This window comes from Moschus berezovskii, chromosome 21 (genome assembly GCF_049115385.1).
Source record: "Moschus berezovskii isolate FMDL1 chromosome 21, NW_MosBer_1.0, whole genome shotgun sequence".
NCBI classification, from domain to species: Eukaryota; Metazoa; Chordata; class Mammalia; order Artiodactyla; family Moschidae; genus Moschus; species Moschus berezovskii.
This window is the reverse complement of record NC_142480.1, coordinates 67,488,766-67,515,738: the sequence shown is the minus strand read 5'-3', so window position 1 is coordinate 67,515,738 and position 26,973 is coordinate 67,488,766.

Here is a 26,973-nt window from a genome sequence, read left to right as displayed (position 1 = left end):
AACCACAGATATGCAGATGACACCATCTTTATGGCAGAAAGTGAAGAGGAACTCAAAAGCCTCTTGATGAAAGTGAAAGAGGAGAGTGAAAAGGTTGTCTTGAAGCTCAACATTCAGAAAACAAAGATCATGGCATCTGGCCCCATCACTTCATGGGAGATAGATGGGGAAACAGTGGAAACAGTGTCAGACATTTTTTTTTGGAGCTCCAAAATCGCTGTGGATGCTGATTGCAGCCATGAAATTAAAAGACGCGTAGTCCTTGGAAGGAAAGTTATGACCAACCTAGATAGCATATTAAAAAACAGAGACATTACTTTGCCAACCAAGGTCCGTCTATTCAAGGCTATAGTTTTTCAAGTGGTCATGTATGGATGTGAGAGTTGGACTGTGAAGAAAGCTGATCGCCGAAAAATTGATTGTTTTGAACTGTGGTGTTGGAGAAGACTCTTGAGAGTCCCTTGGACTGCGAGGAAATCCAACCAGTCCATTTAAAGGAGATCAGTCCTGGGTGTTCATTGGAAGGACTGATGCTAAAGCTGAAACTCCAATACTTTGGTCATCTCATGCATAGAGTTGACTCACTGGAAAAGAGTCTTATGCTCAGAGGGATTGGGGGCAGGAGGAGAAGGGGACGGCAGAGAATGAGATGACTGAATTACCTCAGCGACTCGATGGACATGAGTTTGAGTGAACTCCGGGAGTTGGTGATGGACAGGGAGGCCAGGCATGCTGTGATTCATGGGGTCGCAAATAGTCAAACAGGACGAGTGACTGAACTGAACTGAACTGTAAAATACTATAAGAAAATTACTAGAGCTAATCAGTGAATTTAGCAAAGTTGCAGGATACAAAATCAATGTACAGAAATCACTTACGTTTCTATATACTAACAATGAAAAATCAGAAAGAGAAATTAAGGAGTCAATCCCATTCACCATTGAAACAAAAAGTATTAAATATCTAGGAATAAACTTACCTAAGGAGAGAAAAGAGCTGTACATAGAAAATTATTACACTAATGAAAGAAATAAAAGGCAACATAAATAAATGGAGAGATAGTCCATATTCCTTTGTAGGAAGAATCAATATTGTTAAAATGACTATACCACCAAATGCAATCTACAGTTTAAACGCAATCCCTATCAAATTATGAATGGCATTTTTCACAGAACTAGAACAAAACATTTCAAAATTCATATGGAAACACTAATGACCCCGAATAACCAAAGCAGACTTGAGAAAGAATAATCGAGCTGGAGGAATCAACCTCTCTTAATTCAGATTATACTACAAAACTACAGTCATTAAGACAGTATGGTACTGCCACAAAAAGTGAAATATAGACCAATGGAACAAGATAGAAAGTCCAGAAATAATCCCACGTACCCATGGATACCTTATATTTGACAAAGGATACAAGAATATACAATGGGGCAAAGACAGACTCTTCAGCAAATGGTGCTGGGAAAACTGGACAGCTACATGTAAAAGAATGAAAATAGAAAACTTTCTGAAACCATACACAAAGATAAACTCAAAATGGATTAAAGACCTAAATGTAATACCAGAAGCTACAAAACTCTTAGAGGAAAACATAGGCAGAACACTCGATGACAAAAATCGACGCAAGATTCTCTATGACCCACCTCCTAGAGTAACCTAAATAAAAGCAAAATAAACAAGTGGGACCTGATTAAATGTAAACGGTTTTGCACAGCAAAGGAAACTATAAGCAAGGTTAGAAGACAATACTCAGAATGGGAGAAAATAATAGCAAATGAAACAACTGAAAAAGGATTAATTTCCAAAATATACAGGCAGCTCAAACAACTGAATGCAAGAAAAACAAACAACCCAATAAAAATAGTGGGAGAAAGACCAAAACAGACATTTCTCCAAAGAAGACACACAGATGGCTAACAAACACATGAAAAGATGCTCAACATCGCTCTATATTAGAGAAATACAAATCAAAATTACAATGAGATATCACCTCACACTGGTCAGAATCGCCATCATCAACAAGTCTACAAACAATAAATACTGGAGAGGGTGTGGAGAAAAGGGAACTGTTGCACTGTTGCTGAGAATATAAATTGATATAGTCACTATGGAAGATGGTGTGGAGACTCCTTAAAAAACTAGGAATAAAACCACTCTATGACCCAGCAATCCCACTCCTAGGCATACACCCTGAGGAAACCAAAATTAAAAAACACACATGCATCCCATTGTTCCTTGCAGCACTATTTACGATATCTAGAACATGGAAGCAACCTAGATGTCCATTGACAGATGAATGGATAAAGAAGTTGAGATACATATACACAATGGAATATTACTTAGCCATAAAAAGGAAAGCATTTCAGTCAGTTCTAATGAGGTGAATGAACCTAGAGCCTATTATACAGAGTAAAGTAAGTCAGAAAGAGGAAGATAAACATTTTATTCTAATGCATATATACAGAATCTAGAAAAATGGTACTGAAGAATTTATTTGTAGGGCATCAGTGGAGAAATAGACATACAGAATAGACTTATGGACATGGGGAGAGGGGATGAGAGGGTGAGATGTATGGAAAGAGTAACATGGAGACTTATATTACCATATGTAAAATAGATAGCCAATGGGAATTTGCTGTATGGCTCAGGAATCTCAAACATGGGCTCTGTATCAACTTAGTGGAATGGGATGGGGAGGGAGATAGGAGGGAGATTCAAAAGGGATGGGATATAGGTATACCTATGGCTGATTCATATCGAGGTTTGACAGAAAACAACAAAATTCTGTAAAGCAATTATCCTTCAATTAAAAAATAAATAAGTTAAAAAAATACTATTGCACACAGTTCTTTGTACTATATTCAATATCCTATTGTGTGGAAAAGAATACATATAGAAAAAGTATGTGTATATATATTATATATACATATAACTGAAGCACTTTGCTGTACAGCAGTAATTAGCCCAACACTAATTCAAACTATCAGTTCAGTTTAGTTCAGTCTCTCAGTCATGTCCGACCCTTTGTGACCCCATGGATTGCAGCACGCCAGGCCTCCCCGTCCATCACCAACTCCCGGTGTTTACTCAAACTCATGTCCATTGAGTCCGTGATGCCATCCAACCATCTCATCCTCCATCGTCTCCTCCCCCCGAGCCCACTTCAATCTTTCCCAACATCAGGGTCTTTTCCAATGAGTCAGCTCTTTGCATCAGGTGGGCAAAGTATTGGAGTTTCAGCTTCAGCATCAATCCTTCCAATGAATCTTCAGGACTGATTTCCTTTAGGATTGACTGGTTGGATCTCTTTGCAGTCAATGGGACTCTCAAGAGTCTTCTCCAACACCATAGTTCAAAAGCATCAATTCTTTGGCATTCAGTTTTCTTTATAGTCCAGCTCTGACATCCATACATGACTACTGGAAAAACCATAACCTTGACTAGCCGGACCTTTGTCAACAAAGTAACATCTCTGCTTTTTAATATGCTGTCTAGTTTGGTCATAACTTTTCTCCCAAGGAGTAAGTGTTTTTTAATTTCATGGCTGCAGTCACCGTCTGCAGTGATTTTGGAGCCCCCCAAAATAGAGTCTTCCATTATTTCAACTGTTTCTCCATCTATTTGCCATGAAGTGATGGGACTGAATGCCATGATCTTTGTTTTATTTTTTTGAATGTTGAGTTTTAAGCCAATTTTTTCACTCCTCTTTCACTCTCCTTTTCACTCTCCTCTCCAGTATCTCTTTGCTTTCTGCCATAAAGATGATGTCTGGCATAACCTCTGCATATCTGAGGTTATTGATATTTCTCCCAGCAATCTTGATTCCAGCTTGTGCTTCTTCCAGCCCAGCGTTCCTCATGATGTACTCTGCATAGAAGTTAAATAAACAGGGTGACAATATACAACCTTGACGTACTCCTTTTCCTATTTGGAACCAGTCTGTTGTTCCATGTCCAGTTCTAACTGTTGCTTCCTGACCTGCATACAGGTTTCTCAAGAGGCAGGTCAGGTGGTCTGGTATTTCTATATCTTTCAGAATTTTCCACAGTTTATTGTGATCCACACAGTCAAAGGCTTTGACATAGTCAACAAAGCAGAAATAGATGTTTATCTGGAACTCTCTTGCTTTTTCCATGATCCAAAATATGTTGGCAATTTGTCTCTGGTCCCACTGCTTTTTCTATACGTCAATAAAAAATAAATTTAAAAATTAAAGAAAATAGTGTTGCTTCTCTCAAGCAGTTTTTAAAGAGTCCTGCTAGTTAGTACAATAGGGAAAATTTAAATAATGGAATATAAGGAAATGGTGTTTAAAGGAACATGGGCCGTCTTCTGAGACTCTCAGTTTGGAGCAGATGAACGTTAAGCTTCCTGTCAATAAAACACGTAGGGGGACTGGATGGAGCCCCAAAATATTTGGAGGGAGATGAACATGGATGCTGAGGAAGGCCCACATTGCAGCACACTGTCTGAGGGAACATAGGAGTGAAGAATCCTGTTTTTCAAAAGATCTCAATCACAAAATGCCCCTGTCTTCCCCTGCCAGGCTGCACGTCTGGACTCTGGATGGACAGGGCTAGCCTGGATACCCACCAGAAGCCTGAGGCTTGGCACCTGCTGTTGCAGGAAGCATTTCTAGACTTGATCTAGACTGTAAGCTCTCTGAGGCTGGCACTGCTCTATTTCTCTGGTCCTCACACACTCCAAATGCAGGGCTTCACAAACACAGGTGTGTTCAGTGCAGTCTGCATGACATTAAAGCACACAGTGGGGAACAGGGGTCAGTGGCCCCAGACCTCCTGAAAGGGACTGAATCGATCCATTTAGGGAATATTTATTTAGCCTGGGAGGTTTACAGGGACAATAAATGATTCAGAAAAAGATGCTGTGTAATGTAGATTCTTCAGAACCAAGTGAGAACAACAGTCAGGACAATCACGAATATTTTCAGAGGCTAGACTGGTAGCTCACTGCCATTTTCAAAGCCAAATGTCAATTTTTATTTAGATTTGAATACATTCACATCTTAGAAAACACAAGGAACAGGGTTGGGCTATATCCTTAATACAGAGAGATGTGAACTTAGAAGCATCTGAACAGAATTAACATGGGTCGGCCTTTGCTGGTTTTGAAAGCCTTGGTCTTATACTCAAACAAGTGCACGCACACTCACAGTGCCTCCTGCTCCTCATGGATGGTGTACTCAGATCACACACTCACACACACTCTCTAGCTGAGGGCTGGGCAGCACACCCCAGCAGAATTTTTGCCAGGGCATGACGATAGGGTGGAGTCAGTCCACGAGTTGGCCAGCAGCGTTTGTGGAGCACAGCCTCTGTGCCAGGCCTCGCATGGACCAGATGAGATTCCTCTCTCTGCTGCCTCATAGAGTTATAGGAAGGGCAGGCATTGAGGAGGTGATGACACATGACTGGATGCTAGTCATAATCACGTGAAAAAAGGCACTAAATATTTGGGGAAGGATTTCAGAAAAGCCAAAGGTTTTCCTGAGGAGTTGTAAGGACTCGTTGCTTCAACCAGCAAGGATGTTGAGATGGAAGACTGTCTTTTTAGAGAACAGGCAGAGAAGGAGCCAGGAGGGAGAACAAGCTAGGGCGCAGTACAAGGGGCCCTCGCTGCTGGAAGGCTGGGCATGGTGGCTGGACACAGCATCTGGACTAACAGCAGCCACAGGACAGGACTCCACACTTTGATTTTGTGGGTTGCCCTCATCTGATGCCCCACCTCAGGCCAGGCTCTTTTGCAACCACAGTGCCCTCTAGCTGTGCTTTGGGGTTGGGGTCCTGTAATCTGGACTTGGAATGCTTTCTTCTATGAAAGGATGGCCACTGCAGTTGGGAAGATCAAACCAACATAAACAGTGTCCTACTGAGGTAGGTTACAGATGGGCCCATGCACTGGACAACTGATTTGTCAAGTGGAGTAAAATTGAAGCTTTGTCCTCACGCAGGCACTCCAAGGACAAGCCTAGAGGCAGAAGCTGAACTCTGCTGAAGTAAAGAGATAAGATTACCACTCCTGAGGTCAAGGAAAAGTTCCCCATCTGCACAAGCCCAGGAAGGCTTCTTGGGAGTCAAAGCAGGAGGCAGCACCACCCAATAAAAAGTGTGGACATGTACCCATGGGCTTCTGCGGTGGGATCAGTCTTAGCAAAAATTTGTGTACACACGTTGGGGAGGGTCTTAGGACCTGGCAGCTGTGGAAAAAAAAAAAGATAATTGACCAAATGTAAGCAAAGGCCAAAGTCTTTTCCAGTGAGTCAACTCGTTGCATGAGGGGGCCAAAGTATTGGAGTTTCAGCTTTAGCATCATTCCTTCCAAGGGGCAGGAGGAGAAGGGGATGGCAGAGAATGAGATGGCTGGATGGCATCACCGACTCGATGGACGTGAGTTTGAGTGAACTCCGGGAGTTGGTGATGGACAGGGGGGCCTGGCGTGCTGTGATTCATGGGGTCGCAAGGAGTCGGACTGAGTGACTGAACTGAACTGAACTGAAGCAAAGGCCTGGAGGGCAATATTGTCTGTAGGGATTTACATCGCCTCTTCACTGTGCTCCTCACTCAGGACACCAACGCCTCTCTGGGAGTGCCTTTCAGCCTAGCTTCTGACTTACATAAACTGTTTCTCTATATGCTCTCCCATACTGTGCCGTATCTTTATTGATAAACTCTGTACCCATTTTTGTAGTTTTTGCATCCTTGAAATATGTTTGGTTTCAAACAGGGTAAGAACCAGGGAAAGTTGCTTCCAGCCTCTAGTGCCTAGTGGACTGGAAGCTACCTGGGCAGGGAAATAAGATCCTCCCTCTAGATTGCTGTCCTTCTGAGAACATTATTTCCCATGTCTCAGTGAGAAAAATGTGAAAATGCCCAAAGCCTACTTTAAAGATATATCTAATATCTGAGTAAACCTGCCTTTACTCATGGTCCCAGCAATGAATTTAGGTTTCTGCCCTCAAGCACCTTCACCCTCGAAAAGAGAATGGATAAGGAGACAGGTCTGGGAATGTGTTGTAATTCACCCCAGTGTTTACCCACCATCTCTAGAGAGAAAAAGGAGTTGTGAGGGGCTGAACTCAGAACCCTGCCCGTCAGGAGCACAGCCATACCCACACTCTGCGCCTGGCTCTCTTATTACTTATTTTCTGTCCTTTCTGTTACTGCTTTGAAAGTAACGCATGTTCAGTAAAGGCATTTGGCAAATGCAGAAAAAGTAAAGTGAGACTCATCTGGCCTATTTCTTTTCCATGCTTTTTTGAAAAATTTTAAAAAAATGTTAAACAAGATAGAATGTACTGTGTAAACAATTTTATTTCTCACCTAAATTTCTAACATATTTTCCAAGCTATTTTCATAACCTGAATATTCATGGTGGCATGATAGTCCACTGAGTGGCACTGCAACCATTTGTAGTTGTTGTTTAGTCACTGAGTTTTGTCTGACTCTGCCAACTCCATGGACTGCAGCACGCCAGGCTTCCCTGTCCTTCACTAACTTCCAGAGTTTGCTCAAACTCATGTTCATTGAGATAATGATGCTGAATAACTATCTTAACCTCTGTTGCCCCTTCTCCTCCTGCCCTCACTCTTTACCAGCATCAGGGTCTTTTCCAGTGAGTCAGCTCTGAGCATCAGGAAGCCAAACTACTGGAGTTTCAGTTTTAATACCAATCCCTCCAACGAATACTCAGGGATGATTTCCTTCAGGATTGATTGGTTGGATCTTCTTGAAGTCCAAAGGACTCTCAGGAGTCTTCTCCAGCACCACAATTCAAAAGTATCAATTCTTCAGCACTCAGTCTCCTTTATGGTCTAACTCTCACATGTGTCAGATTTTATTTTTGGGCTCCAAAATCACTTCAGATGCTGATTGCAGCCAGGAAATTAAAAGACACTTACTTCTTGGAAGGAAAATTATGACCAACCTAGATAGCATATTAAAAAGCAGAGACATTACTTTGCCAACAAAGGTCCGTCTAGTCAAGGCTATGGTTTTTCCCGTGGTCGTGTATGGATGTGAGAGTTGGACTGTGAAGAAAGCTGATCGCTGACGAATTGATGCTTTTGAACTGTGGTGCTGGAGAAGACTCTTGAGAGTCCCTTGGACTGCAAGGAGATCCAACCAGTCCATTCTAAAGGAGATCAATCCTGGGTGTTCATTGGAAGGACTGATGCTAAAGCTGAAAGTGCAATACTTTGGCCACCTCATGTGACGAGTTGACTCACTGGAAAAGAGTCTGATGCTCGGAAGGATTGGGGGTGGGGGGAGACGGGGACGACAGAGAATGAGATGGCTGGATGGCATCACCAACTCGATGGACATGAGTTTGAGTGAACTCTGGGAGTTGGTGATGGACAGGGAGGCCTGGCGTGCTGTGATTCATGGGGTCGCAAAGAGTCAGGCACGACTTAGCGACTGAACTGACTGACTGACTAATGGAGAAGGCTGGAGAAGGAAATGGCACCCCCCTCCAGTACTCTTGCCTGGAAAATCCCGTGGATGGAGGAGCCTGGTAGGCTGCAGTCCATGGGGTTGCTAAGAGTCAGACACGACTGAGCGACTTCACTTTCCCTTTTCCCTTTCATGCATTGGAGAAGGAAATGGCAACCCACTCCAGTGTTCTTGCCTGGAGAATCCCAGGGACGGGGGAGCCTGGTGGGCTGCCGTCTGTGGAGTTGCACAGAGTCGGACAGGACTGAAGCCACTTAGCAGCAGCAGCAGCAGTACATAACTACTGGAAAAACTATAGCTTTGACTATACACACCTTTGTTGGCAAAGTGATGTCTGTATGTTTTAATATGCTGGTTAGATTTATCATAACTTTCCTTACAAGGAACAAGTGTCTTTTAATTTCATGGCTGCAGTCACCATCCACAGTGGTTTTGGAGCCCAAGAAAATAAAACATGTCACTGTTTCCACTTTCCCCCCTTCTATTTGTCATGAAGTGATGGGAACAGATGCCAGATCTTAGTTTTTTTGAATGTTGAGCTTTAAGCTGTAACTGTGTAACCATGGTCACTTGTATTTTATAACGTATCTTTTAACCATTGTCTGTGGAATGAGAGGTTTTTCATCGATTTTTCTGGGGGGACCACAAATTCACTCAGTATGACAAAATGACATGAGGAGCAGGAAGAGGATCATCTCAGCCAGTTTGTGACTGTGCTTCTCAAACTGTATCCCCACCTTCAGGCTGAGCAGGGCCCTGTGGGACCTTCCCAGAACAGACCTCCCCCTAACCCATGCCCTTTCCTGCCTCTCATCTATAGAAAAATACTAGTGTCCTGGGCATTCCCCAAATAACAAAGAGTGAATTTAATCAGGGAAGTGAGAAAATGCAGCAAGAAAGGAGAACAGTCAAGCAAGACAAAATAATAATACTTCAGCCATTAAGCAAAGTTAAGGACATTTATTTCCTCCTTAAGAACTACAGATAATATTCTGAGCCATGTCCTTTGAGCTGTTTTGCAGATTCTAAAACCCCCACCAGGTTGAAGAAGTTAACTGTATGCTGCCCACAGGCATGTAGACCTCAGACAGGTTGGAACCAGAAAGCTGATGATATTGACTCCCGACTCATCACCAGTTAGTCAGAAGATTGTTCATGAGCTGATCACACACCCCATAACACCACTCCCTTTACCTAGTCTTTCAAAACTTTTCCCTGAAAGCCATCAAGGAGTTTGGATGTTTTAAGCAATAGCTACCTGGGCTCCTTGCTTGACTCCTGCAATAAACACTGCACCTTCCTTCACTACAAGCTGATGCCAGTAGATTGGCTTTATTGTGCGTTGGCACACAGACCCCAGTTTAGTTCATAACAATCCCACCAATGATTCATCAGTTCTGATTTCTTCATGAGGCGGTTTGTTATAACACTGGCTATAAAAAATATTTCCCTCTAAAATGATACCAAGGGACTTCCCTGGTGGTCCAGTGGCTAAGACTTGGCTTTCCAATGCAGGGGGTGTGGGTTCGATCCCTGCATGGGGAGCTAAGATTCCATATGGCTCACAGTCAGAAAACCAGAGCATAAACAACAGAAGCAGTGGTGTAACAATTCAATCAAGACTTTAAAAATGGTCCACATCAAGAAAAGAACCTTAACAAAAAAGATATTGAGTCACTTGTGTTCCTAGAATTAAATCTTTCTGCAATGAAATCTGCTTCTTAATTAACCTATTAACTCTGAAAGAATTTTAACATTTCAAGGTAAAGGTCAATTTTTAATATGTTACACAGACAGCCTCTGGGGAGAAAAGATGAAAAGAAGGTCAGTCTGCCTTATGGCATTTTTTGTGCACCTTGATATACTCCCTCTCTTAGAAGGATGGGAAGAATCCATCATTTTAGAATGGCCCTATCAAAAATCTCAGATCTAGATAGCACATATTTTTCTTGCCAGCACAAGTTTTTCTTAAAGGAAATGCATTTATAAACTGAGCAATATTAAAGTATCTCTTTTTCTTGTTAGCAGCACAGTCTGCTGCCAGGAGGTCTTAAACTGCTCTCCTTACAAATAATGCCTGCCTGAATAATTTGGTAATTAATCATGCATAATACCTTAAACTCCACAGATGGCTGGCTGAAAACCTTCCAGTGATTGCTGTGTTTGGTAGCCAAATATAAATTCCTACTAGTTTGAAGAGTGAGAAAAATGATAGAGTAGTATTTTTACCCATTCTTAATGTTGATCTCCGCCACCAGGGAAGTGTGTAATCTTTGCTACATCCTTCCATTGTCTTGACACCAGCAGTTTGCAGTTATCTAGTAAATATTAGATTATGGGATCTAGTAAAAACAGATAATTTCTCACCTTGACCAACATAAAAACACTCTCAAATAAGATTAAATGCTATAACAGCTTGCTGTGATCTGATTTGGCTCATTCAAAGTATCAAATCAGATTACTTGTTATGATGGTGTTTGTGATAAAGATGGAGGAAGAGTGGTTGTGCTGATGGCAATGATGGTTTTGGTGATGGTGGTGGTGGGGGTGGTGATGGTGATCATAATTATGAGTGAAGATGGTGATGATGATGGTGAAAGTAGGGGCAGTAATAGTGATAATGATGATGATGGTGATGGTGATGAAAATTTTGGATTATACACCAGCGTTTCTCTCCTAATGGCTTATAAAACCTTCACACATATTTATAACAAGGTAGGGATTAATACTCCAGTTTCTAACTTTGTAAAATTAGATTTGATAAAGTCAAAGAAAGTTGCCTGGAGTTACAGACATCCTCCCCTACTCTGACGATTTAGCTCTCTTTCTACAGCTAGCTTGAACTGATATTATTGAATGAAGTACCAAGACTTAAATGAGTATGGTACTCTTAAGAACTGGCCTCCATAGAGGTTCAACCTGGGCTTGAGAATCTACTAGCTCAGCCTTCAGCTTCATGCACACTACTGATTAATCAGAGCAAGTTGCTAGCTAGAAAGTCAGAAGAGAGGGAGATAAATCCAGAGAGCTAACTCAAAATAACCAGGTGTCAGGATCTTAGCTAAAGAGTCTGGGTGTTATCTATCCGATGAGATAGAAATATTAGCTAATGATGGTGGTAGTCATTTTGCAATATATAAATGTATCAAATCAACAGGTTTCTGACTTTAAACTTATACAATGTTAGAGGTTAATTATGTCTCTATAAAACATGGAGAGGGAGAATATTTGAGGATATTTTAGTCATCCTGTGTAGTCAGGAGGCTACTTTTTTTTTTTGTTTAATGCTAAAAACACTTTGCTTTTAAAGTGCTTGTATGATTAGATTAGCACATCTCCATAATATCCCTTTTAGAATATAAAATATAATTTCAGGAGTGTCACCAGGGAGCAAAGTTCTTGGAAGCCATCTTAAAATTCTGCTCACAAAGGGAATAATATATTTGGACCACAAGGGGCACAGTTTGCTTATGGGACTGCTCTAAACATCCAACCTTTAGTCTTTTCAAATTAAGGTTTTGGCATCCCTTCACATCAAAAAAATTATGTCACATATTGGCATTGTGGGATTGATGAAATAATGTTCTATAACATGCTTGGTCTGCCCATTTTTCTGTTTTCCATGCTTTTTCCACTCCTATATTAACTCCCTTCACTCTCTCTATAATCATTATCTTACTCAATTCCCTTGATCATGTATTTTCCTTTTTCTATACCCTTATCACTTTCTAACCAGCAAAGTTAGTCCCAGGTGTCATCAACAAAGACAATTAAATGCCCTTTGAGGAATTCATGTGATGATCTGTAGAGAGTCTCATGGTTGTCCATTTTTCAAGTTCCATCTCTGTAGTTGGTCATGACAAGAACAGGGATCAAACATCTGGGGATAGTATTGCATTAGTTAAGGACAAGGAAAACTGAAGGGAATAAGCAAACATTTAGTGCCTTAAGTACAAAGATGTTACAAAGATGTTTATTCCTTCGTAATGAAAAGACCAGGAAATGTATATATGCTCTTGGATCCACATGGCTATTCAAGGAAGAAGGTTTCTTCTCTCTTGTTTGCATGATGTCTAGAACTTGACTCTTGTTTGGCTGAAACAGGATTTCAGATATTCCTAAGTTCCAACTCTTGAGAAAGGGGAAAACTGTGGAGAAAAACATAACAGAGTTTTAAGACTCTGGCTTGTGAGGTACACTTGGTCATTACCACTCATTCCATTCCGTTCCGTTCTGTCGCTCAGTCGTGTCCGACTCTTTGCGACCCCGTGGACTGTAGCCTACCAGGCTTCTCCATCCATGGGATTCTCCAGGCAAGAATACTGAAGTGGGTTACCGTTTCCTTCTCCAGGGGATCTTCCCGACCCAGGGATCGAACCCGGGTCTCCCGCATTGGAGGCAGAGGCTTTAACCTCTGAGCCACCAGGGAAGCCCACTCATTTCATTAGAAGAACTTAATTCTTGGCTAGCCTGACTGCAGAGGCATGAGCATGGGGGATGTGTACCTAACTGGATGACCAGACATTTGACTACAACCCTATGAAGAGAGAAAGCCTGCATTCTGTTTCACATGTATATTTTTATAACATATTTATAGAGATATAATTCATATATCACATAATTCACATGTATAAAAACTACAGTTCAATGATTCTGGCATACTAAGAAATGTGAAACCATCATAACAATTTTAGAACATATGCCATACCCCACCATACTCAGAAGCAGTCAGTTCCTACAAGCTCCCCACCGTCAGCCCCTGAAAATCTCTAGTCTAGGTTACAGCTCTATAGGCTTGCCTGTTTTGGACATTTCATGAATGGAATCATACAATATGTGTTTGGTTTCTTTCATTTAGCATATGTATTTGAGGTTCATCCATGTGGTAGCCTGAATCAATATTTTATTCCTTTTTATTACAAAAATATATCCCATTTATATACATGTCACACTTTCACTCATTCATCGATTGATGGACATTTGAGTTGTTTTCATCTTTTGGGCTCTTATGAATAATAATGTTACAAATATTCATGTAGAAAACATTGTACTAATGTATTTTCATTTTTCTTGGTTGCATATTGTCCCGGCTTGATACTTCCCCCCAAATTCATATTCATCTAGAAACTCAGAATACAATCATATTTGAAAGTAAGATCTGTCCAATTCAGTTCAGTTCAGTTAAGTCGCTCAGTCGTGACCGACTCTTTGCGACCCCACGAATCACAGCACGCCAGGCCTCCCTGTTCATCACCAACTCCTGGAGTTCACTCAAACTCATGTCCATCGAGTCAGTGATGCCATCCAGCAATCTCATTCTCTGTCGTCCCCGTCTCCTCCAGCCCCCAATCCTTTCCAGCATCAGAGTCTTTTCCAGTGAGTCAAGTCATCACATGAGGTGGCCAAAGTATTGGAGTTTCAGCTTTAGCATCAGTCCTTCCAATGAACACCCTTTAGAATGGACTGGTTGGATCTCCTTGCAGTCCAAGGGACTCTCAAGAGTCTTCTCCAGCACCACAGTTCAAAAGCATCAATTCTTCGGCGATCAGCTTTCTTCACAGTCCAACTCTCACATCCATACATGACCATGGGAAAAACCATAGCCTTGACTAGACGGAACTTTGTTAGCAAAGTAATGTCTCTGCTTTTTAATATGCTATCTAGGTTGGTCATAAGTTTCCTTCCAAGGAGTAAGCGTCTTTTAATTTCATGGCTGCAATCAGCATCCACAGTGATTATGGAGCCCCCCAAAATAGAGTCTGACACTGTTTCCACTGTTTCCCTATTTCCCAAGAAGTGATGGGACCAGATGCCATGATCTTTGTTTTCTGAATGCTGAGCTTCAAGACAACCTTTTCACTCTACTCTTTCACTTTCATCAAGAGGCTTTTGAGTTCCTCTTCACTGTCTGCCATGAGGGTGGTGTCATCTGCATATCTGAGGTTATTGACATTTCTCCCGGCAATCTTGATTCCAGCTTGTGCTTCCTCCAGCCCAGCGTTCCACATGATGTACTCTGCATAGAAGTTAAATAGCAGGGTGACAATATACAACCTTGACGTACTCCTTTTCCTATTTAGAACCAGTCCGTTGTTTCATGTCCAGTTCTAACTGTTGTTTCTTGACCTGCATACGGGTTTCTCAAGAGGCAGGTCAGGTGGTCTGGGATTCCCATCTCTTTCAGAATGTTCCACAGTTTATTGTGATCCACACAGTCAAAGGCTTTGGCATAGTCAATGAAGCAGAAATAGATGTTTTTCTGGAACTCTCTTGCTTTCTCCATGATCCAGCGGATGTTGGCAATTTGATCTCTGGTGACTCTGCCTTTTCTAAACCCTGCTTGAACATCTGGAATTTCATGGTTCACATATTGCTGAAACCTGGCTTGGAGAATTTTGAGCATGACTTTACTAGTGTGTGAGATGAGTGCAATTGTGCGGTGGTTTGAGCATTCTTTGGCATTGCCTTTCTTTGGGATTGGAATGAAGACTGACCTTTTCCAGTCCTGTGGCCACTGCTGAGTTTTCCAAATTTGCTGGCATATTGAGTGCAGCACATTCACAGCATCATCTTTCAGGATTTGAAATAGCTCAACTGGAACTCAATCACCTCCACTAGCTTTGTTCATAGTGATGCTCTCTAAGGCCCACTTGACTTTACATTCCAAGATGTCTGGCTCTAGGTGAGTGATCACGCCATCATGATTATCTTGGTCGTGAAGATCTTTTTTGTACAGTTCTTCCATGTATTCTTTCCACCTCTTCTTAATATCTTCTGCTTCTGTTAGGTCCATACCATTTCTGTCCTTTATCGAGCCCATCTTTGAATGAAATATTGCCTTGGAATCTCTAATTTTCTTGAAGAGATTTCTTGTTTTTCCTGTTCTGTTGTTTTCCTCTATTTCTTTGCATTGATCACTGAGGAAAGCTTTCTTATCTCTCTTTGTTATTCTTTGGAACTCTGCATTCAGATGCTTATATCTTTCCTTTTCTCCTCTGCTTTTCGCTTCTCTTCTTTTCATGGCTATTTGTAAAGCCTCTTCAGTCAGCCATTTTGCTTTTTTGCATTTCTTTTCCATGGGGGTGGTCTTGGTCCTTGTCTCCTGTAGAATGTCATGAACCTCCATTCAGAGTTCTTCAGGCACTCTATCTATCAGATCTAGTCCCTTAAATCTATTTCTCACTTCCACTGTATAATCATAAAGGATTTGATTTAGGTCATATCTGAATGGTCTAGTGGTTTTCCCTACTTTCTTCAATTTAAGTCTGAATTTGGCAATAAGGAGTTCATGATCTGAGCCACAGTCAGCTCCTCATCTTGTTTTTGCTAACTGTATAGAGCTTCTCCATCTTTGACTGCAAAGAATATGATCAATCTGATTTTGGTGTTGACCACCTGGTGATGTCCAGGTGTAGAGTCTTCTCTTGTGTTGTTGGAAGAGGGTGTTTGCTATGACCAGTGCGTTCTCTTGGCAAAACTCTATTAACATTTTCCCTGCTTCATTCCGTGCTCCAAGGCCAAATTTTCCTGTTACTCCAGGTGTTTCTTGACTTCCTACTTTTGCATTCCAGTCCCCTATAATGAAAAGGAAATCTTTTTTGGGTGTTCATTCTAAAAGGTCTTGTAGGTCTTCATAGAACCGTTCAACTTCAGCTTCTTCAGCATTACTGGTTGGAGCATAGGCTTGGATTACTGTAATATTGAATTGTTTGCCTTGGAAATGAACAGAAATCATTCTATTGTTTTTATGATTGCATCCAAGTACTTCTTTTCAGACTCTTTTGTTGACCATGATGGCTACTCCATTTCTTCTAAGGGATTCCTGCCCACAGTAGTAGATATAATGGTCATCTGAGCTAAATTCACCCATTCCAGTCCATTTTACTTCACTGATTCCTGGAATGTCTACATTCACTCTTGCCATCTCCTGTTTGACCACTTCCTATTTGCCTTGATTCATGTACCTTACATTCCAGGTTCCTATGCAATATTGTTCTTTACAGCACCGGACCTTGCTTCTATCACTGGTCACATCCACAACTGGGTATTTGTTTCGCTTTGGCTCCATCCATACATTCTTTCTGGAGTTATTTCTCCACTGATTTCCAGCAGCATACTGGGCACCTACCATCCTTGGGAATTCCTCGTTCAGTATCCTATCATTTTGCCTTTTGATACTGTTCGTGGGGTTCTCAAGGCAAGTATACTGAAGTGGTTTTCCCTTCCCTTCTCCAGTGGACCACATTCTGTCCGATGTAATTAATTAAGATGAAGTCATATTGAATTTTTTATTATTGTTCAGTCATTAAGTCATGTCTGACTTTCTGTGACTCCACGGACTGCTGCAGCACGCCAGGCTTCTCTGTCCTTTTGTCTCCCTTAGTTTGCTCAAACTAATGTTCGTTGAGTCAGTGATGCCATCCAGCCAACTCATCCTCCTTTCTCCTCCTGCCTTCAATCTTTCCCAGCATCAGAGTCTTTTCTAATGAGTCAGCTCTTCACATAAGGTGGCCAAAGCATTGGAGCTTCAGCTTTAGCATCAATCCTTCCAATGAATATTCAGGGAATATTTTCTTTAGGATTGACTGATTTGATCTTCTCACAGTCCAAGAAACTCTCAAGAGTCTTCTCCAGCACCACAATACAAAAGCATTGATTCTTCAGCACTCAGCCTTCTTTGTGGCCCAGTTTTCACATTTGTACTTGACTACTGGAAAAACCATGGCTTTGACTCTATACACCTTTGTCAGCAAAGTGATGCCTCTGCTTTTCAATATGCTGTCCAGGTTTGTCATCTTTTGATTTGGCGGCTGCAGTCACTGTCTGTAGTGATTTTGTAGCCCAAGAAAAGAAAATCTGTCTCTACTCCCACTTTTTCCCTTTTTATTCGCCATGAAGTGATGGGACTGGATGCTATGATCTAATTTTTATTTTTTAACATTGAGCTTCAAGACAACTTTTTCACTCTCCTTTTTCACACTCATCAAGAGACTCTTTAGTTCCTCTTCACTTTCTGCCATTAGAGTGGCATCATCTGCATATCTGAGGTTGCTCATATTTCGATCAGCTGATTTGATTTCAGCTTGGGATTCACCCAGCCTGGCATTTCTCGTGATGTACTCTGCATATAGTAAGCTGAGTGACAATACACAGCCTTGTCGTAGTCCTTTCCCATAGTGGATTGTGTGTGTGCTCAGACACTCAGTTGTGTCCGACTCTGCAAACCCATGGATTGTAGCCCGCCAGGTTCCTCTGCCCATGGGGTTTTCCAGGCAAGAATACTGGAGTGGGGTGCCATTTCCTCCTCCAGGGGATTTTCCTAACCCAGGAATCAAACCCACATCTCTTACTTCTCCCGCATTGGCAGGCGGATTCTTTACCACGACTGGATTAGGGTGGGTCTTAATTCCTATGACTGATGTCTGTTAAAGACCATGTGAAGACACAAAGATATTAAAATACAAGGAGGAGATAGACATAGATAGAAAATGCTTTCTGCAATTCCTCCTTTCCTCTCCTCTTTCTACTCTATAGGTATTTTCCCAAATAAATCTCTTGCTTCTTGGAGGAGTTGAATTAACACAATTTTCTTTACATTTGTATTATTTCCCCCCTCATTTTTTTTTCTCATGCTATCTATTTATTAAATAATTTGTATTATTTTTCCTATAATATTTCCCACATCTTTACTTGGGCTGAGTGATCCCTTGAGGTGTAGACTCATGTGTTCCTCTCTCCTGAGACTTCCTATCTAGTGGTCTGATTTTATGATCAGAGAGTGCAATAGATGGTACTCGGTACTGCGTATTCCACTAGAACAGGATGAACCTGTCTGTCTGGCTTTTAGAATTCTTTGTGTGTTTAGACATGTGAAATTCCATATCCACTTTCACATAATGGTTATCAAATGAAATGATGATCTTAACCTGGCCTCATGATTTCATTGGGTTACAAAATAATCATTTTTATAATGTTATTTTTTTTTCTGCCTTTATTAGTTGGAATTCTTCCACAAAGAAGAATTAGCCTCATCACTAATTTGGTCCTGTTGAAATAACAGAACAGGAAAGGAAAGATAAAGTCTTGATTATTTTGCTATGTATATTGGTTTTCTGAATATTATCTTATACAGACACTATTACAAAGGTTATACATGCATTGCAGAAATGGTTGCTTTTTTTCTTTCTTTTATTTTTTTCTATTATTTTTGGCCTTCAAGAATTTTATTAAATTTCAATTGATTTTAGTTTTTATTCTTTTGATGTTCTAATTATCTAATCTTTCATCAATAGAAGACAGTGTGGGTTTCTGTGTCTTTTTGATACGATCTCATCCATCTGCTATAAATATTATTGTTCAAGCTTTTTGCGAACATCAGTATTCATTTCTATTGGGTAAATAATCTAAGAGTGGAATTGACAGTTCGTAGGCTAAGCAAAGATTAACTGCATAAAAAACTGTTAAAGCAATTTCCAAATTCACTCTATCTTATAACTATCTTATCAAAATTTGGTATTGTCATTCTTCTTGATTTCATTCTAGTGGGTGTGAAATAATATCCAATGTGGTTTATATTTCACTTCTCTGAAGATAGAAGATATAAAGCTCCATCTTATGTGCTTCTGGACACTTGTATATCTTCTCTTGTGCAATTTCTTGTCAAGTTTTTTGCTTGTATTTTAAAACTGGGTAGTTTTATTATTGGTCTAAAGGAATATTTACATATCAGTTCCTATAAGGTATATATATATACACTGCAAATATTTCCTCCAGGTATAAGGCTTACCTTTTCAATTTTTCTTTACATATATATATTATATTACTGAAATATAATTGACTTACAATATTTTAGTTTCACAATAAGATAATTCAGTTATACATATACACATATAATATTTTAAAAGTTATTTTCCCTTATAAGTTATTACAAAATATTGACTATAGTTCCTGGTGCTATGGAGTAAACCTTTGTTGCTGGTTGCATATCTATTTTTTTAAAATTATAAATCTAGCATTGTATTCATACTAAATCAAACAAGTGGAATAAAGATGTCATAAATTTTTTAGTTAGGCAAAAATTCATGTTTTCTAAAATATATATATTATACATTTTATTTGTATATACATATACAAAGGTTTTCTACTACATTTTATAAAAGTTTGAGAAAGGACATTTAAAAAAAAGAAGAGATGGAGAAATTGGAAAACATAAATGAAATGGGAGCACAGAATATGAAATAGAAAAAGTGAAACAAGCTAGGTAAAAGATCTTCATATAATCCAGTTGTTTTTAAACGTGCTGCTGCTAAGTTACATCAGTCGTGTCCGACTCTGTGCAACCCCATAGAGGGCAGTCCACCAGGCTCCGCCGTCCTTGGGATTCTCCAGACAAGAACACTGGAGTGGGTTGCCATTTCCTTCTCCAATGCATGAAAGTGAAAGTGAAGTCGCTCAGTCGTGTCCGATTCTTTGCGACCCCATGGACTGTAGCCTACCAGGCACCTCCATCCATGGGATTTTCCAGGCAAGAGTACTGGAGTGGGTTGTCATTGCCTTCTCCATTTTAAACAAGAGTGCTCATTAAAAACATATCTGGAGTCCTGGAGGGAAAAAAAAAAAGGAATAACTGGACATTGATATTTTTCAAAAAATTTCAAGATAATTTTGATATGCATCTGCATTTTAAAAGCTGATTACTAGTTTTCCTATTAAATGTTCAGTTCAGTTCAGTTCAGTCGCTCAGTCGTGTCCGACTCTTTTTGACCCCATGAATCACAGCACGCCAGGCCTCCCTGTCCATCACCAACACCCAGAGTTCACACAAACTCATGTCCATCGAGTTGGTGATGCCATCCAGCCATCTCATTCTCTGTCGTCCCCTTCTCCTCCTGCCCCCAATCCCTCCCAGCATCAGAGGCTTTTCCAGTGAGTCAATTCTTCGCATGAGGTGGCCAAAGTATTGGAGTTTCAGCTTTAGCATCAGTCCTTCCAATGAACACCCAGGACTGATCTCCTTTAGAATGGACTGGTTGGATCTCCTTGCAGTCCAAGGGACTCTCAAGAATCTTCTCCAACACCACAGTTTAAAAGCATCAATTCGTCAGTGATCAGCTTTCTTCACAGTCCAACTTTCACATCCATACATGACCACTGGAAAAACCATAGCCTTGACTAGATGGACCTTGGTTGTTAGTTTTGGTATTATACAGAGTCCTATTTTTCTGTTGACCAGTCATGGTACAATGGTATTAAGTAAGTAATAGTTACATAATTACAATAGTAATAGATTATTATCAGCTTTCACAATCAATAGCCAGACTAAAAATTAAAAAAGTAATTGCAATTACAAGCCATAATTGGAACAAGATTAAATTAAGAGTATAAAATAATTACATACAATTTGGGGAATCAAGCGGAGTGGTAAGTGGAAGTGTATACTTGTACATGTTTTCATCTCCCCAACCAATCTCTGTCTTTTGGTTGTGCATTTAATCCATTTATATTTAAGGTAATTTTTTTAAAATTTTAATTGGAGGCTAATTACTTTACAATATTGTATTGGATTTGCCATACATTGACATGAATCCACCGTGGGTGTACATGTGTTCTCCATCTTGAACGCCCCTATTAATATGCATAATCTTATTACTGTTTTCTTAATGGTTTTGGATTTATTTTCTGTAGGTCTTTTTCTTCTCTTGTGTTTTCTGCCTGGAGAAGTTCCTTTAGCATTCGCTGTAAAGCTGGTTTGGTTGCCCTGAATTCTCCTAAATTTTGCTTGTCTGGAAAGCTTTTGAGTTCTCCATCAAATCTGAGTGAGAGACTTGCTGGGTAGAGTATTCTTGGTTATAGTTTCTTTCCTTTCATCACTTTAAATATATCGTGCCATTCCCTTCCGGCTTGTCGAGTTTCTGTTGAGAAAACATCCAATAGCCTGATGGTAGTTCTCTTGTATGTTATTTGACATTTTCCCCTTATTTCTTTCAACATTTTATCTCTGTCTTTAATTTTTGTCAGTTTGATTACTATGTGTCTTAGTGTTTATCCATTTATCTATTCTTTTGCCTCGTTTTATTCTACTATTGATTCCTTCTAGTGTATTAGCCATCTCTGCTGGTTCCTTAGTTCTTGTAGATCTTTGATAAACATTTCTTGCATCTTCTCCACTGTTTTCTCAAGATCCTGGATCATCAGTATCATTAATCTGAATTCTTTCCTGGATGGTTGCCTATTTCCTCTTCATTTAGTTGTTTTATGGGGTTTTATCTTGTCCCTTTATCTGGGACATAACTTTCTGCTTTTCCATTGTGATTAACTTTCTGTAACATGGTTTTTGTTTTAGCTGCTGTGGTACTGTTCTTCGGTTTGCCCTCTAATGGCAGAGGCTAAGAAGGTTGTGTAAGCTTTCTTATTGGAGGGACTGGCAATTGGAAAAACTGGGTCCTCCCTGTTAGTTCAGTTGGTAAAGAATCCACCTGCAATGCAGGAGACCCCAGTTTGAATTCTGGGTTGGGAAGATCCACTGGAAAGGGATAGGCTACCCACACAGTATTCTTTGGCTTCCCTTTAGGCTTAGCTGGTAAAGAATTGGCCTGCAATATAGGAGAAATGGGCTCGATCCCTGGGTTGAAGATCCCCTGGAGAAGGAAAAGGCTACCCACTCCAGTATTCTGGCCTGGAGAACTCCATGGACCATATAGTCCATGGGGTCGCAGAGAGTCGGACACATGACTGAGCGACTAGCACTTGCACCGAGCAGGGCCTTGCACATTGAAACTTTAATCCAATTATCTGCCCATGGATGGGGTTTCACTTCCTCCCTGGTAGTTGTTTGGCTTGAGGTAACCCAGCCCTCAGGTTTGTGGGTTCCATGATAGATTTAATGAGGAACTCAAAGAGGGTTTATGGCAAGGGGGAACTTCCCGGCCTGATGCTACTAGTGCCTTCATCCATGTGGTGAGCCCCTGCTGATTCACAACTCCACAGGAATCCCTCCAACATCAGTTCAGTTCAGTTCAGTTCAGTGGATCAGTCATGTCTGACTATTTGTGAACCCATGAATCACAGCACGCCAGGCCTCCCTGTCCATCACCAACTCCTGGAGTTCACTCAAACTCATATCGATCGAGTGGGTGATGCCATCCAGCCATCTCATTCTGTCGTCCCCTTCTCCTCCCGCCCCCAGTGCCTGCCAGCATCAGAGTCTTTCCAGTGAGTCAACTTGTCACATGAGGTGGCCAAAGTATTGGAGTTTCAGCTTTAGCATCAGTCCTTCCAGTGAACACCCAGGACTGATCTTTAGAATGGACTGGTTGGATCTCCTTGCAGTCCAAGGGACTCGCAAGAGTCTTCTTCAACACCACAGTTCAAAAGCATCAATTCTTTGGTGATCAGCTTTCTTCACAATCCAACACTCACATCCATACATGACCACTGGAAAAACCATAGTCTTGACTAGACGGACCTTGGTTGGCAAAGTAATGTCTCTGCTTTTTAATATGCTATCGAGGTTGGTCATAACTTTCCTTCCAAGGAGTAGTTCAGTTCAGTTCAGTTCAGTTCAGTCGCTCAGTCGTGTCCGACTCTTAGCGACCCCATGAACCACAGCACGCCAGGCCTCCCTGTCCATCACCAACTCCCGGAGTTCACTCAAACTCATGTCCATCGAGTCGGTGATGCCATCCAGCCACCTCATTCTCTGTCTTCCCCGTCTCCTCCTACCCCCAATCGCTCCCAGCATGAGAGTCTTTTCCAGTGAGTCAACTCGTCGCATGAGGTGGCCAAAGTATTGGAGCTTCAGCTTTAGCATAAGTCCTTCCAATGTAAGCGTCTTTTAATTTCATGGCTGCAATCAGCATCCGCAGTGATTTTGGAACCCAAAAAAATAAAGTCTGACACTGTTCCCACTGTTTCCCCATCTATCTCAAAATAAGTGATGGGACCAGATGCCATGATCTTTGTTTTCTGAATGTTGAGCTTCAAGCCAACCTTTTCACTCTACTCTTTCACTTTCATCAAGAGGATTTTGAGTTCCTCTTCACTTTCTGCCATGAAAGTGGTGTCATCTGCATATCTGAGGTTATTGATATTTCTCCAGGCAATCTTGATTCCAGCTTGTGTTTCTTCCAGCCCAGCGTTACTCATGATGTACTCTGCATAGAAGTTAAATAAGCAGGGTGACAATATACAACCTTGACGTACTCCTTTTCCTATTTGGAACCAGTTTGTTGTTCCATGTCCAGTTCTAACTGTTGCTTCCTGACCTGCATACAGGTTTCTCAAGAGGCAGGTCAGGTGGTCTGGTATTCCCATCTCTTTCAGAATGTTCCACAGTTTATTGTGATCCACATAGTCAAGGCTTTGGCATAGTCAATGAAGCAGAAATAGACGTTTTTCTGGAACTCTCTTGCTTTTTCAATGATCCAGCGGATGTTGGCAATTTGATCTCTGGTTCCTCTGCCTTTTCTGAAACCAGCTTGAACATCTGGAAGTTCACGGTTTACGTATGGCTGAAGCCTGGCTTGGAGACCTTTGAGCATGACTTTACTAGCGTGTGAGATGAGTGCAATTGTGCAGTAGTTTGAGCATTCTTTGGCGTTGCCTTTCTTTGGGATGGGAATGGAGACTGACCTTTTCCAGTCCTGTGGCCACTGCTGAGTTTTCCAAATTTGCTGGCATATTGAGTGCAGCACTTTCACAGCATCATCTTTCAGGATTTGAAATAGTTCAACTGAAATTCCATCACCTCCATTAGCTTTGTTCATAGTGATGCTTTCTAAGGCCCACTTGACTTCACATTCCAATATGTCTGACTGTAGGTGAGTGATCACACCATCGTGATTATCTTCGTCGTGAAGATCTTTTTTGTACAGTTCTTCTGTGTATTGTTGCCACCTCTTCCTAATATCTTCTTCTTTTGTTAGGTCCATAACATTTCTGTCCTTTATCGAGCCCATCTTTGCATGAAATATTCCCTTCGTATCTATAATTTTCTTGAAGTGATCTCTTGTCTTTCCTATTCTGTTGTTTTCCTCTATTTCTTTGCATTGATTGCTGAGGAAGGCTTTCTTATCTCTCCTTGCTATTCTTTGGAACTCTGCATTTCAGATGCTTATATCTTTCCTTTTCTCCTTTGCTTTTCACTTCTCTTCTTTTCACAGCTATTTGTAAGGCCTCCTCAACAGACATTTTGCTTTTTTGCATTTCTTTTCCATGGGGATGGTCTTGGTCCCTGTCTCCTGTACATGTCATGAACCTCTGTCCAGAGTTCATCAGGCACTCTATCTATCAGATCTAGACCCTTAAATCTATTTCTCACTTCTACTGTATAATCATAAGGGATTTGAATTAGGTCATACCTGAATGGTCTAGTGGTTTTCCCTACTTTCTTCAATTTCAGTCTGAATTTGGCAATAAGGAGTTCATGGTCTGAGCCACAGTCAGCTCCTCGTCTTGTTTTTGCTAACTGTATAGAGCTTCTTCATCTTTGGCTGCAAAGAATATAATCAATCTGATTTTGGTGTTGACCATCTCGTGATGTCCATGTGTAGAATCTTCTCTTCTGTTGTTGAAAGTGTGTGTTTGCTATGACCAGTGCGTTCTCATGGCAAAACTCTATTAGCCTTTGCCCTGCTTCATTCCGTACTCCAAGGCCAAATTTGCCTGTTACTCCAGGTGTTTCTTGACTTCCTACTTTTGCATTCCAGTCCCCTATAATGTAAAGGACATCTCTTTTGGGTGTTAGTTCTAAAACATCTTGTTGGTCTTCGTAGAACCGTTCAACTTCGGCTTCTTCAGCGTTACTGGTTGGGGCATAGGCTTGGATTACTGTAATTTTGAATGGTTTGCCTTGGAAATGAACCGAGATCATTTTGTCGTTTTTGAGATCGCATCCAAGTACTGCATTTCGGACTCTTTTGTTGACCATGATGGCTACTCCATTTTTTCCAAGGGATTCCTGCTCACAGTAGTAGATATGATGATCATCTGAGTTAAATTCACCCATTCCAGTCCATTTTAGTTCACTGATTCCTAGGGTGTCTATGTTCACTCATGCCATTTCCTGTTTGACCACTTCCAATTTGCCTTGATTCATGGACCTAACATTCCAGGTTCCTATGCAATATTGCTCTTACAGCATTGGACCTTGCTTCTATCACCAGTCACATCCATAACTGGATATTGTTTTTGCTTTGGCTCCATCCATTCATTCTTTCTGGATTTATATCTCCACTGATCTCCTGTAGCATACTGGGCACCTACTGACCTGGAGAATTCCTCATTCAGTATCCTTATCATTTTGCCTTTTGATACTGTTCATGGGGTTCTCAATCTAAGCATACTGAAATGGTTTGCCATCCCCTTCTCCAGTGGACCACATAAGTCTTTTTGGCTCAGTCTCCTGTGTCATCACAGCTCTTTTTCTCTGGATGTTAGTGCACACAAGATTTTGTTTATGTCCTCCAAGACTGGAGTTTCTGTCTCCCCCAGTCCTGTGGATGTCCTAAATTCAAATCCTGCTGGCCTTCAAGGCCCAATTCTCTAGGGAACGCAGTCCCTTTGTTGGATCCCTAAGCTGGGAAAACTGACATTGGGTTCAGGACCATCACAACAGTGAGAGAACTTCTATGATATTATTGTTCCCAAGTTTGTGGGTCACCCACCCAGCAGGTATGGGATTTGATTTTAACGTGATTGTGTTCCTCCTACCGTCTCACTGGGGCTTCTTTGTCTTTGGCTGTAGGGTGTCTTTTTTGGTGGGTTACAGCATCCTTCTGTGGATGAACAGCTAGCTGTTGAGCAACAAGTTGCAATTTTGATACTCTCACATGAGGAGATGAGCACACATCCTTCTACTCTGCCATCTTGAACTGGAAGCGCTCTTTTAAGCTTTTAATGGTCTCCTCTAGTGAACATAATTTTTTAATCATGATGATGCTCAACTAATCATTTTTTAAATGGTTATTGTACTTTTATCCTATCTTGGAAATCTTCCCTTTAATCATACAGATATTCTATTTTCCTTAAGACTTTATATTTTTATCTTTTATTCAGGACTGTATTTCACCTTCAATCACTTTTCTTATATGAATATGCAAATACTCTGGCACTACTGGTGGAAATGAATCTTCTTTCCCCATTGAATTGTCTTAGTATTTTTGCTTTTGCTGCAAATCACTTTACTTTACACATATAGGCCTATTTATAGATTCCCTATTTTGTTCCACTGATATATGTCTACTCTTATGCCAATACTGTTTGTGTTTCTAATGCATCATGGTAAATTATGCCTGGATGTAAGAAATTTGCTAAATGTTTTGCTTTTTATCCATACCCCCATCTACTGCAGGTTTGTTCCTCTTCCGACCTTGTCCCCAGGGATGGAAACTGTCATATAACTCTTCTTACCTGGGAAGAGCTCTTTCCTTTTTAGAATTTAATTTATTTCTTTGTCTCTGAATATTCAGCACCGTGGTAGGCTTCAAAAAAACCACAA